At 39.0% G+C, this 14,117-nt stretch overlaps 1 protein-coding gene across 5 annotated transcripts in view; it reads right to left on the reverse strand.

Annotated features, from left to right (window-relative positions):
- The window catches only part of palm3 (paralemmin 3), a 34,643-nt gene extending 28,598 nt beyond the window's left edge, over window positions 1-6,045 (reverse strand). For 3 of the 5 annotated variants that reach the window (XM_078280884.1, XM_078280837.1, XM_078280857.1), the window contains exon 1: window positions 5,562-5,998. The gene's annotated coding sequence lies outside the window, so the exon portion shown is untranslated. The other 2 variants (XM_078280874.1, XM_078280865.1) reach the window with 2 other exon arrangements.
- Window positions 6,046-14,117: the final 8,072 nt, after the last annotated feature.

Consider the following 14,117-nt stretch of genomic DNA (forward strand, 5'->3'; position numbering starts at 1 on the left):
CGGTGTCAAAAGAAGGGCATGTGTACTGTGTATAACAGACATAAGTAAACTGGAGATGGAAAATGTTTTTTTTTTTTCTATCCTCCTACTTCTCTCACAAACTGTTGGCCAGGATTATGTAGGCTTTGAGTCAACAGATTATTGCAGATGAAAAGGAATACCACACACAGACAAACACAAGCAGAATGATTTAAAGAGCGGCGTCTCTGAAAACCGCCTCCTGTGCCTAAACAAAACACAAGAAGGAAAAGAGGACAGACAAAAGGACGAGTCTGTGACTATAGTTCTCACTTGAATGTTGGGGAGTGGCTGGTATCTTAGGTATGCTAGGACTGACATAGTGACATAATGCAGAAACATGCTGTGGGTCAGATGAGTTCACTGGGGAGCAATTTATGTCTCAACTTCAATATTTCTCCCCCCCAAAAAAAAATAACCCATCGCACATGTCGCTAACACAGACTGCAATATTCTTACACTCATCACTGCGAGTACTACGCAGTCAAATAAAGAAGCTTTCTCAAGTCTGAGAAAATAACGCTGGTGACGTAAAAGTGCAGCCCTGTCCCCTAAAAATTATAATCCCTTACTGCATTCACAATTACGTTTCGAGGGGAACGCATTTTGTCCCAAATTACGTTTGCTTTTGACGTATTACAAATGTGTTTCTAAAACACACCCAGGACTTTCACCCAGGAGACCACTGTTCGTGTCCCGTGTGAAACCAAAAGTCAATGTTGACTTATTTTAACATACGTAGGTAAATTAAATTAAAATAATCTCTGCCAAGATATCTCTGCCTCTAGTACATTTTGACTTTCTTTTTGAATTTCTCTCTTCACAAGTGCAATACTAAATTGATGGAGTAGCACTTTCAGATAGAAACTCCAGTATAAATAGCATCTCATCGTAACATTAACCAGAGCAAAGTCATAGTTGGAAGAAGCATAACAGTGTTGCAGATTATTCCACTGTTAGCTGCATTAACAAAAAGCATGCTACATAATGTAGTCCTATGTACTGTACTGTATACACATCGAACCATGACTATTGTGAGTTTTCATAGCATTTTTGTGCCAAAGTTGATCCACTGAGAACAAATTATTATATATAATTATTACTTCCATTGTTCCATTTCTCTACCACTAAAAAAATAACCTTGCGGCCAGTGTCTTCCTGATCTCTTGTTTCCAGGTGAACCATCTTTGTTCACCTGGTGTCTGAGTCTAATCTCTTGTATAGCCATAATAATAACAGCCATAATAATAACAGCCTGAAGCACAGACACAGACAGTCAAGAGTACTGTCATGTTCACGTGGCATCATTAGTCAGGCTATGCTTCTTAACTAGTGCTGTCAGTTAAACGCGTTATTAACGGCATGACGCAAACCCATTTTAACGGCGTAAATTTTTTATCGCGAGATTAACGTTCTGTTTGGCATAGCAAACTTTGTCGTTTTTTTCACATGCTGTTACAACAACTAGTAACGTTAGAAAAACTACAACACCACACCGGATCTAGCTAGAACGGAAACAAAACAACAGGCACGCCGCACACACTTGTTTGGGCTTGCGAGCCGGCCAAAGAGTAGTAGGCTAACGTTACGTTTTGAGTGGACGGCGAGCGTGAGACGCCGAAATGGATGCCAATAAGATTCTGAATGGAAATTTTACTTTTAAAAAGTTGCCAAATGGTTCCATTGACAAGACCAAAGTGATCTGTGTGTTTTGTCCTTGTGAACTGAGCTATCATCGCAGCACGTCCAGTGTGAAATACCACTTGATGGCCAAGCACACAGCTGATGTGAATTCTCCGCCCCCTCGTCAAAGCCAGGCGACAAAAGCACAAAGCAAGCCGATCCACTTTTCCGGGTTGATAAGAGCATTAAAATGAGAAAAAAAAAATAATGTGACAAAAAGAAATCTAGGGACATTTAGAATAGATACAAATGTGCGAGTTAACTATGACATTAATGCGATTAATCGTGATTAAATATCGTTTGACAGCACTATTCTTAACCCATGTAAACAGCTTGGTTGAAACATGGAAATGTACCAACGCTCACAGTTGAGTGTGTTTCTGATGACAATGCTGAACAATGTTAAAAGTGAAAAAAGAGATGTGAAAATGCATAACAACTTCAACTAAGAATGGACAGATAGAAATGCTGGGGGCAATGTGGCAGTGAGGAATTTCCCTCCTGCTAAAAATCCATCCATCACCAGTTTGCCAAGTAAAGAAGTGGTGGATTCCATCTCTCCCAGCTACTCTTTTGTCTCCTCCTCTTTATCTTGTTGATTTTTAATCTCCCTCCACCTTGTTAAAGTCCAACTAGTCTGTCTCCTACTCTCTACCCTCTCTGCTGATTGGTGGTGCAGACGACCACACAGTTTCTCCTGCCCTTTTGTCTGTCTTTAACAGCTATCTCACCCACTCTACCCATATATCTTCCTCTTTGCACATTTGAGTAGATTTCGGCAGATTCAAAACCAAAATTGCTTTGCAAGTGACTGGCACATCGGCCCGGGCTCTGTGCTGTATTTTACATGCGTCAAAGGAAAACATTTCCACTGAACAGCAACAAACAGGCCAGCAGATCAGACAAGAAAATCACTCTGAATTTGACTTTTTGCACAAAGCAACAACAGTGTTCGTTACACAAGGAATATCTTATTTGATTGTTGCACAAGAGAGTTATGACCTCAACAAGCTCTGGGTTACCGACCGATAACAGGATTTTTGACGCAGATACTGCGTAAAAAAAAAATAAAATAAAAAAATAAAAACCTGATAATAATATATTTCTTTACACAACCCATAACATAAATAAACATTTTTGACAATGTTGCCTTAAATTAGTATTTTTTTTAAACAACTGCAAATGGGCAAGACATTTGTTGAAAGAGAAACGAGTCACTACTTCCTGGTGGGCAAAACATCTCATATTTGGCATTTCTGTACTTCAATTGCTGGTCATTTATCGGCTGATACGATATATCTGTAATGAGCTAATATTGGTCGGGCTCTAATTTTTAATGAAAGCAAAAATGTCACAAATATTTCAGTACCACAGCCAAATACTTGAATTTGAAAACAAATTTCATATGTTACAAATAATGTTGATTATTTTAAAGTTGAAAGACTGGGGTAGACCGATCTGCTGCCTAACTCACAGAAGACAGCAGTGAGCTTTATGAGTAAGACTAAAAAGTAGAGATGCTCCGATACCGCCTAAAACGCTGGTATCGGGAAGTATGGGAGTTTATGCACCGATCCGATACCATGTAATAAAGCCCTAAAGAAAAAATACGTTAAAATAGTTTATGTTCTTTTTCCGTTATAACCGACTGTCAAACTGGATAATAAAAGAACGTTCTGTGGCATTCATGTTTCACAAAGAGTTTAACCTGAGCCAGACTGACAACAAAGATATAAATCATATCACATCCATACAGGGATAGTATACAGTTCTTATAACATAATAAAATATATGACACACTAGTATCGGATCGGTACTCGGTATCGGCCGATACGCAAGTTCAGGTATCGGAATCAGTATTGGGAAGCAAAAAATGGTATCGGACCATCTCTACTAAAAAGTGTCAGTGTACAAGAATACAAGACATGAACAGTCACCACAACACTCAGTGGAGTGGTGCAGCAAGGCAGGGTTGAATATCATTTCCACTACAGAAATAATGGCATGACAAAACTAGTGACATGTGGACGTCAAATGGATGTATCAAAACCCTGTGCAGTCACTACATAGCTGAACTGATCACTTACAGTGACTAGGGCTGTCCTCGACTGAAGAAATGATTAGTCAACTAACACTCATACGTAATAAATGAGTTGATTTAAAATAACAGATCTGTAAAACCGAGTTTCTCCACAAAGAATCATGCAAAGGACTTTAAAGGTGCAGTAGGTAAGACTTATAAAACTAACTCTGTCATATTTGCTGAAACTGACCATATGTTTGAGTAGAACTACATGAACTACTGTCTAACTGCGTGTCAATCACTGCTCATGCACACACATTCATTCTCCCTTGTGGGGGGAGGGGCTTTGTGTTTACCAGAGATGTGCTCAGATGATTCTTGGAAATAAGTCATTCAACATGAAAAAAGCATACAACCTGACTGATCGACTAAAGAAATCTTAGTCAACTAAGATCAAAACGAGCAATAAGTCAACTAATCGACTAAGATGGGACAGCCCTAATGGTAACACTGATATCATTTACAGCATATCTGCACAGCTGTTGTGGCTATACACATTGTTTTTATACATCCAGTGTTTTAGAACAGGAGTGCTTGTCTGAGGTTGACACTAACTGAAGTTTATTCCATATGTCATATAGGCTATTCATTATCCCAGGTCAGTGATTATCCTATTTATTCATATTATTATTATTATATAGTCATAAAACAGCAGTGCTGATCTGTAATCAGTTTGCTTCTTTGGCTGCTGTGACATTTATATATTTATGTAACCTGTGCAGTAATCCTTTATGTGTAGCTTTTCTTTGAACCCTCAAGCATAAATATGCTTGTTAACAAACCCTCAAGAAAGTAACTGTCTCCTGAAAGTCAAATTAAGCCAGAGGTGAGTAACATCCCCCCTGATATGGCCCCAAGGCCCTCAGTTCTTCAGCCTGACAGAAGAAGAGCCGTGTCAGCATCTCCTGCTGGGATCTCTGCTTGTAAATCAGTATATTCAGCTGCACGTTAAGCATAATTTGTTTGATGGCTTGTAAGGCAGAAATGAAATTTTTAAGCTATAGCACAGCATAGCTGTGGTTAAAAGTGATGAAACAGTGGTGTCTTTTGCCATAAAATAGGTGAGTCATACATATGCAAGTCAGACAAAAAATGTGAGGTTAATCTGATGTGCAGAATTTGACATCTTGACTGCATGGTGCATGTTTTGTATTTGTGTGTTGGTAGGGAGGTGCAGCTGCAACAGCAGCTAGGAAAGTGTCAAAAGATTGCCCCACTATCTTAACCACTGCATCATAAAACTGCTGTAAATGCCCTGTAGACTTGAGGCTTTTGGACTTAATTACTCATAAAACTGACGAAAATACTTGCAGAAAAGAGCCACAGCTAGTCTTACACTTATGCTGAAAGAAATGTAAGGTGTGCTACTGTACACACCCCATGGCATATAAAAACTACAATAAATATGATAAGATGGTCATTGTAAACTCACAACTGTGCACAATGAAAGTTTTTCCTTGTACCAAGTGCAAAATGTACTTTTTTAGTGAAGTTAAGGTCAGCATTAAAGAAGCCAAAGAGTGTCAGAAAACATCCCTTGTGACGTTTGAACTGCCACGTGATATTTCAAAGGGTTTTTAATCAATACATGACTCTTTGGTTTGCAATGCTTAACAGAGGTCAGACAAGTCAACAGCTGCTGGGGCTGTCCAACACTGGCTGGGCTCATTTCCACCTACTGGCTCCGTTTCAAAAGGTGCCAACCGACCCCGTAGGCTCCACCAAACGTGTTAAAATTCATGCAGAAAAATGTTGGCCGAAGAACGGCTACACTTACCTGTTCAAACTTGGCCACTTGATATTTTAAGTCCAATAAGCAGAAGGAGGAAAACGAAACCAAGTAGAAAACTGGAGATATTGGACACGACAAAAAAGACGGAGAGAGTCTTGCTTCTAACGTTAGCGTAATTAGTAATTAGTTAGCAAGAAAGCTAAAATACGACACAAACTTCTCCGTGAAGTTGAACACCTGAGTAGCCTCTGCGCTGAGCTGACTCCTATAACAATGTTACGCTCGTGGACATGAACACCGGACGACGCGTTGTTAAGTTAATCAAACTTTTACAGTAGAGTAAAGTTTATTTTAAAGAGAAGCTAGGTCGCGGCATTAATACAAATAAATAAGTGAAACCGTTCCGGCAAGCGGCTCTCACACCACCTCCCTTCGTGTGTAAACCCGTCTGCGTGGAGGAAAAGAGAGTCTGTCTGTCCGCTGGTTACCTGACTCCAGTTATTACCGTGAGGCCAGCCCTCCAGACAACAGCAGCAGCAGCAGCAGCCTCATGTTTCCTGTTGTTGTCTCTCTGAATGACTGCAGAGCAGATAACAAGTTTTTACTCGAATGTCGATGATCGATGCTTTCTGTTTTTCCTTAACGACCAATATGACATGCCATCTGGTGATTGAAACCCATTATGTAGAGAGACATTTCAAAGTCACTGTGATACTGACTTTTATTTTTGGCTCCTACAACAAAGTAAGCTATACAAATTAACTTATTTTTTGTTTTAATTTGAGTAGTTCATTTAAGTGTCAACATGATTATTCAATAGCATAGTCTTGTGTACATTTTAATAATGTTTATATATTTTATTTTTATTGATAGATCGACATTCAGTGCATGTTTGGATGCAACTACTCAACCTTAAAAAATTAAATTTAATCAGCCTCACCATGTGGTCTGTTTCTTGCAGGTGCTCAAGGCCATTTATGTTATCAGAAGTGATTTTGATGAAATGAGGCATCTGTGCAAAAGAGGTAATGTTTGCATGGGAACCTGTTGAACTCAACAGAAACCGCTCTTAGAGTGTCCAACGATTTATTAATGTCCTCTGACATGGGTGAATGCTCGGTTTTTTGGTGCTGCTGGACCTTAGTGCAGCTTTTGATACAGTGGATCACAACATCTAGCTTGAAAGACTTAAAAGGAACCCCGACTAGTACAACATGTTGGCCTTATAAGATTAATGTGGGTGTCAGCTATAAAAAGGTGGTACAAAAACACTCCAAATGTTTTGGTTTTTGTAAAAAATAATGAAAATCCATTTCCTCGTAGGCCACCATGGTTATTTACGTCTCAATGCATTCTGGGGTAGTGACGTGTATAGGTTGTACCCCAATGTACCGGCTATTGACAGTACAGTAACAGCGAGATGAACACGTCTGCTGTTCAGCCTTTTCAGTTTGACCGTAGGATTACTAGCTCCGAACCCCTAGCTAGCTAAAGCTAGTTAGCAAACTTGCTAAAAACTTTGAATGTGGTGTGTGCGACTGTGACACGTAGCTCCTCCGCTAGCTTGGCTCACTCAAACAGCCCAACACAGAACTTCAAGCTGTACCGTAGCCAACAGATAGCTAATGACATTAAGCTGACGGTGGATTGAAAATCCTAAAACCTTAAAATAACACCTTAATATAAGACACTTATACACTGGCGTGTCATTTTTATATAAATTTGATGGAGGCTGACAAGGGCAGCCCATAACACATCTCGATTGAGGCAAACTGTGTTAAAGTTTTCATGTGCTGTGATACACGAAGTATCTGTAAATATAATCAAAGAATCTTGTTATAGCATTTTATTATATATTCTCATAAAGCAAACGACGGCGGTAGATGATTATGAAATTATTTATACTGACAATACGATCTAAGTCTGATCTATAGGCCTACTTAGCCTAAAAAAGTGGAGCTTTATACAGCAAACACTCTCGTTCTCGCTTGGCATTGGCAAGCAGTTGCCGCACAGACACCATCGGTTTTGCCCCACTCTCGCTTCCTCAACTCTCTGATAGTCTTCATTTTCATGTAACTCTTGAGTAGGCCTACCATCTTCCGTGTTATTCTCCTGATTTAAGCCTACGGTGCGCTCAGGTTCAAACTGAAAAAGCTGAACGGCATACATGTTCATCTCGCTGTTACTGTACTGTCAATAGCCGGTACGCTGGGGTCAAACCTATACACGTCACGACCCCAGAATGCATTGAGAGGTAAATAACCATGGCGGCCTACGAGGGAACGGATTTTCTGCATTTTTTTAACAAAAAACAAAACATTTGGAGTGTTTTTGTACCACCTTTTTATAGCTGACACCCACATTAATCTTATAAGGCCAACATGTTGTACTAGTCGGGGTTCCTTTTAAGTCTTTCAAGCTAGATGTTGTGATCCACTGTATGAAAAGCTGCACTAAGGTCCAGCAGCACCAAAACCGAGCATTCACCCATGTCAGAGGACATTAATAAATCGTTGGACACTCTAAGAAGAGCGGTTTCTGTTGAGTTCAACAGGTTCCCATGCAAACATTACCTCTTTTGCACAGATGCCTCATTTCATCAAAATCATTTCTGATAACATAAATGGCCTTGAGCACCTGCAAGAAACACGTCACTACCCCAGAATGCATTGAGACGTAAATAACCATGGCGGCCTACGAGGGAACGGATTTTCTGCATTTTTTTAACAAAAAACAAAACATTTGGAGTGTTTTTGTACCACCTTTTTATAGCTGACGCCTACGTTAATCTTATAAAGCCAACATGTCGTACTAGTCGGGGTTCCTTTTAAAGGAACATGCCGACTTATTGGGAATTTAGCTTATTCACCGTATCCCCCAGAGTTAGATAAGGCCATACATACCCTTCTCATCTCCGTGCGTGTCGTAACTCTGTCTGACGCCCCCACCGCTAGCCTCGCTTAGCACAGATCCTGGAGGTAACCGGCTCCATCTAGCCTACTGCTCCCAATAAGTGACAATATAACGCCAACATTTTCCTATTTACATGTTGTGATTTGTATAGTCACAGCGTGTACAAATAACAAGGTCACATGAGACACAGCCATCTTCTTACCGTATACAAACTGGGAACTATATTCTCAGAAGGCGAAGCATTGCTGCTTCTGCTACTTGGGCGGAGTGATTTGCACGCAGTGCTAATCACTCCGCCCAAGTAGCAGAAGTAGCAGTGCTTCACCTTCTGAAAATATGTTACGACACGCACGGAGATGAGAAGGGTATGTATGGACTTATCTAACTCTGGGGGATACGGTGAATAAGCTAAAGTCCCAATAAGTCGCGTGTTCCTTTAAGCGCAGTTCCAGCAGGATGTCGCACATCACTCCAATTTTATACTCATTACATTGGCTTCCGTTCAAGTTCAGGATCCAATTTAAAGTTCTTGTTCTGACTTATAAAGCTTTACATGGTCAGGCACCTGTTTATATCTCGGACCTGCTCCATCCGTACACTACTAACACGTTCCTCAGGTCTTCTAACCAGGGATAACTGGTGGTCACACGCACTCGCTTAAAAACTAAAGGTCAACGTTCCTTTGAAGCGGTGGCTCCAAACCTATGGAACGCCCTTCCTATGATTGAAAATGATTTTCATTGGTCTTTCAATTATTTTTTCCTTGCTTATTTTCTGTTGGATCTTACTGTATTTTTACAAATGTTTATCATGTGAAGCACTTTGTGACTTTGTCTGTAAAAGGTGCTATATCAAATAAACATTATTATTATTATTATTATTATTATTATTATTATTATACTGTATATCTCATGAATAAAAGTCTAACCAGAATATGGCACTAAAAAACACTACTTACATGTAATGAAAAACACTTCTCTGAATGAAAGCTGTGCCTCAAAAGTGTAAAATCCCTTTCAACTCAGATTAAGGATTTCAAAATATTAAAATGAAAACGATTGCCCTACTTTTCTAATAATCCAGTGCTTTTGGGGGGGCACTCTTGTGTGTATTCAGAGGTGAATTCTGGATACAATTCTAACAATCTTACCCATTTTAAAAACATAACTGCAATAACAAGCACTGCTAGTTCACCATCCATTTATTTTCATGGAAGATTAGGAATTAATGTCCGAAAGCTAAAAAATATAACACTTTAGAGGACGATAAAACATTAGAGAGGATATTAGTTATTGAGTGTAGGGCTGAACGATATGGCCAAAATCTTCTATCATCATCATGAGATCATTTCATATATCGATAACAATATATATCGCAAACGATATAGCAGTTTTCTTGTAATTCAATAAATAAATTGTCCATATGAAATAACCACATGGTAAAGCCTATTTATGTTTATTCCTGTGTGAATTAAATACTGCTGCTAAAATTATTATTATTATTATTTTTTATTTTATAAAGGACAACACACATTAATCAACATGTCTGTAAATGTGCCAGTGTTAGCCAGCCGGCTAATTTTCAACTGTAGTCCTTTGGCCAGATGATTTTAGACCAACAAAGTTGACTAAAGGAGCTGGACCTGTAAGGGGTTACACAGTCCCCTTTCAGAACAGACCTAGTGGTTCTATTGTTAGAATTTTTTTGCTTAATAAAAGTATTGAGTGGTGGAGGAGCTTTGCCATTCAGGATCTTGAACATTAGGCAGGTGTCATTGTATTTGATTAGATTTTCCCAACTAAGGATGGCATATTTGTTAAGAATTTTACAATGGTGATAAGTATTGTGTTTTCTGTCTAGCACTTTGAGGGCCTGTTTATACAGAGAGAGAACAGGCTTAAGGGTTGTATCTTTTGCTTGCGTCCAGCTTGTCATACAATATAGTAGATGGGGGATGATCATTGAATCCAAATTTTGCTTTGTTGTTAGGCAGCTTCTTATATACTTAAAATTGGCTAGATTGTATTTAGTTATTCACATTACTTTTTTCACTTGTTTTTTGAAAGACAAGGAGGAGTCAAGGATGATACCGAGATATTTGACATGAGAGACAACTTGAATATTCTTACCAGACACATAGACTTTGTGATCACAGTCAGATGTGGAGTGTGTCTTTGTAAAGAACATGCAAACAGTTTTCTTTACAGTTAGACACAGGTGAGAATTTTCAAGCCATGTAGTTACATTTGCCATTGCTGTGTTAAGTTTAAAAGCTGCTTCTTTTTAGTTTTTTGCATGGACGTATATTATAGTATCATCTGCATACATCTGTACTTCACACCCTGTACAATTTGATGGCAAGTCATTTATGTATAAGCTAAACAAGAGAGGTCCTAAGATTGAACCCTGGGGCACACCCATCTCATTGATCATAAAGGGTGATGTTTCACTACCCATCCTAACACACTGAACCCTATCTGCAAGATAGGACTTCATCCAATTCAGCATGTTAGAGGAAAAATTAAAATGGTTAATCTAAAAAAAAGTGTTCCAAATGACCTAAATATTTTCATAACACAGTTTGGCTGCTGTTTTTTTTTTTAACACCGCAATAGAAATTATATTAAAAATATATAAGTTAGACATTTTTATGTCGTCATATTGCCCCGCCCTAATTATTTGTATCTGTTTATAGCTGGATTAAACATATTTTCAAATTGACAGTTGACTTAAATCTGTGCATATGTATCTGTGTTTTGGCATATTTAATTTATTTAATGAAAATATGAGTGACTGGAAAATACAGAGGTTATGAAGTAGTGGATTATGCTACAGGTGTGGTTTGAAAAACGGCTTCCTTTGATAATTTTTTCCCTTTTGTGATATAGGGTCATGTGGGGATCCATTATAATCCAAGTTGCTGCGGTTGTCCTATGTGAAGGAGTGAGCCCTAAACCTTTTCAGTGCCTTCAAGCTACTGGGTAAACGTATGTCGAATTCTTAAGGTAGGGTTTTGTGGCGTGTTCTTTTTTAATTTAATCAGTCAAACTTAAATACACAACACATTCATCTGGGTTTGCCAGGATGCAAGATTTCCGTTCCAGCTGTGTTTTTTTTCAGTAGGCTATGTTGTATTCCTTGTGTGAATTGTGTTATACTGTTAGTAGTTTTGTGAGTGTAGTTAGGTACAAACAGATAATTTTTGCCTTTATACTGTTCACACCAAAACAATTCCTTGAAGTGTCCTGTATTACATAATGTCACATAATACCTATGTTGACCCTGGAATGGGAAAGATAAAATGTTTTGTTCATGAGTGACAACAAGGACAGGCCAAAGGCACCATTCAACTACTCTATAGCTCCATGAAATACAACTAGGTCAAGCTATTTTTATGTATATTTTATTATAACTTACTCGTTTTTTAATTTATACTTTAATATAATTCAGGCTCATTTTATCAACATTAATTGCTTTTTTAATTTGTTCAAATTTAGGGTAGGAACGCCTGAAGTACTATCATAACAGCGTCTTCAGATGGTCAGTGTTTTAGTCATATGAATTACAGCTTAGCTGACCTGTGCTGTATCTTCGTTATATATCCCATTTAGCAAAAACTCTGATTAATTCTTTATGGCTGAAATTCCCCAGCATGGCAATTTGAAACCAGAATGTCCTTGGCTCTGATCCACAGCGATAGTGTATGAAATGAGCACATCCACTGACTCGGCCTACTTCTGATTCTCCAAGAGAGAGTCTTCACATGAACAGCCAGATAGTGGGAGCACACAGGCTTATATCACACAGCATCGCCTAAACAATATGGCAAAACTGTGTGTGTGTGTGTGTGTGTGTGTGTGTGTGTGTGTGTGTGTGTGTGTGTGTGTGTGTGTGTGCGTGCGTGCGTATGGGTGGGTGTGAGTGTGTTTGTGGGGGGATGGTATTTGTCAGTATAGCAACCTTTCCTTACAATACTGCATGCATGTGCTTTTGTCCCTGTGTGTTCATTCATACGAGTACCAGCACCTTCTAAACACTGCTCTTTGTTTGCTTGTATGTGCTTTTGTAGCATACTGTAGAAACAGCACCATTGGTGTCCGTGAGTTTGTGTTTGTGTGCATACAATACAAATGTAAAAAGAGGACGTGATCAGAGGTTTACAATGTGAGGTTCCATGTGGGTTGCTAGATTTTTCAACAAACAGCTTGTGAGCAAATATTTCATGAAAACCATTAACAGGACAGATGCTTGTCGAAACGAGCTGAAGGTCAGTTTGTCTTACCACTCAGCCACCCTAGTGCCATATACAGTAAGTGAGTGTGAAAATACCTAATGTGAAGGCTTACTTGTTTGTGCATGGTTGTGTACATATAAAGGAGGGCTGCAACCATTTGACCAGTCAATTATGTCAATATTGGAAACTGGACTTTGATTTTACAAGACTCCAGATTATATTCAATGCTAACCTTTGTTTTTTTTTACGTCCAATGGCAACGTTTATGAAATTCTCACTTATGCAATACCTGCATATAGCAACTATGGTATGGTTAAGATTAGAGAAAAATCGTGGCAATTGCAATTTAAGAGGTGTGGTTATGGTTGGGGTTAGATAACTTAAACAAGCTACAGAAACAAATGTTTGTGCCTTTTGGGGACAATGAAAACAAGTGACACAGAACTAACATTTTAAGTTGATATGGTGAACTTGATAACAGTTGCCTATTTAACACATCCAGCAGACACAAAGCTTTTGTTCACCAGCTAGTTTGTCTGTCTGCAGTTTTGGATGCTGTGCACGTAGCGTGGTATTTTAATTTTTTTTATTTGCTGAAAACAACAGATGATAATGGTGGGAGTGAACCAAAACTTAACAGTTGTGGGCTGGAAAAAACAAACAAGCCAACAAAAAGTACAAGCAGTCACGTAATCCAATTTTGACATGGAAATATTGATTATAGCCACTTTAGGGTTAAAGCAACACTATGTAACTTTTCCCGCTTCGGTCCCCCTACTGGTTGTCTCATTGGAAGTACAGCTCGCGCTACCCGTTAGGGTTCTGCAACTAAAACACTTTGATTGTGTTGGACAGATTGTGTTGTTAATTGCTGATCTATGACTGGAGACAAGCTCTGGTCTCCTGCACGAAAGTCAGATGCCACATGCCAAATTCCCAAGCCAAACCTGCACACCTTTACATTACACCTCACTACATAATATAGGGCACAATACTTACTGCATTGGATGTACTAAAGGGATACTGGGAAAGGAGTTTCTAAAAAAGAAAGTTAACAGAGGACAATGTCCTGCATGTTTGTGTGTGTGTGTGTGTGTGTGTGTATGTGTGTGTGTTTGTGTGTGTGTGTGTGTGTGTGTGTGTGTGTGTGTGTGTGTGTGTGTGCGTGCGTGCGTGCATGTGTGTTTGTGTGTCTAACTATTTGCAGGCTACACATGCTCACCTCTGTGTACTTGCTCTATTTTCAGTCTTACTGCACCTACCCCGTTTCGCCCTTGACTGACAAGTCCTCTCACTCGTTACATTCTTTTAATGTATGATGCCACCTGATTAATTTGATCACGTACATCACTCTATAAAACCAGAGAGGCATATCTAAAGGCATCAACCGTCATGAAAGAGATGCTCCTGAAATCCACACACCTGCAGAGTGTGAGTTAAAGTGATGGGGC

Source organism: Sander vitreus, chromosome 2 (assembly GCF_031162955.1).
Source record: "Sander vitreus isolate 19-12246 chromosome 2, sanVit1, whole genome shotgun sequence".
NCBI classification, from domain to species: Eukaryota; Metazoa; Chordata; class Actinopteri; order Perciformes; family Percidae; genus Sander; species Sander vitreus.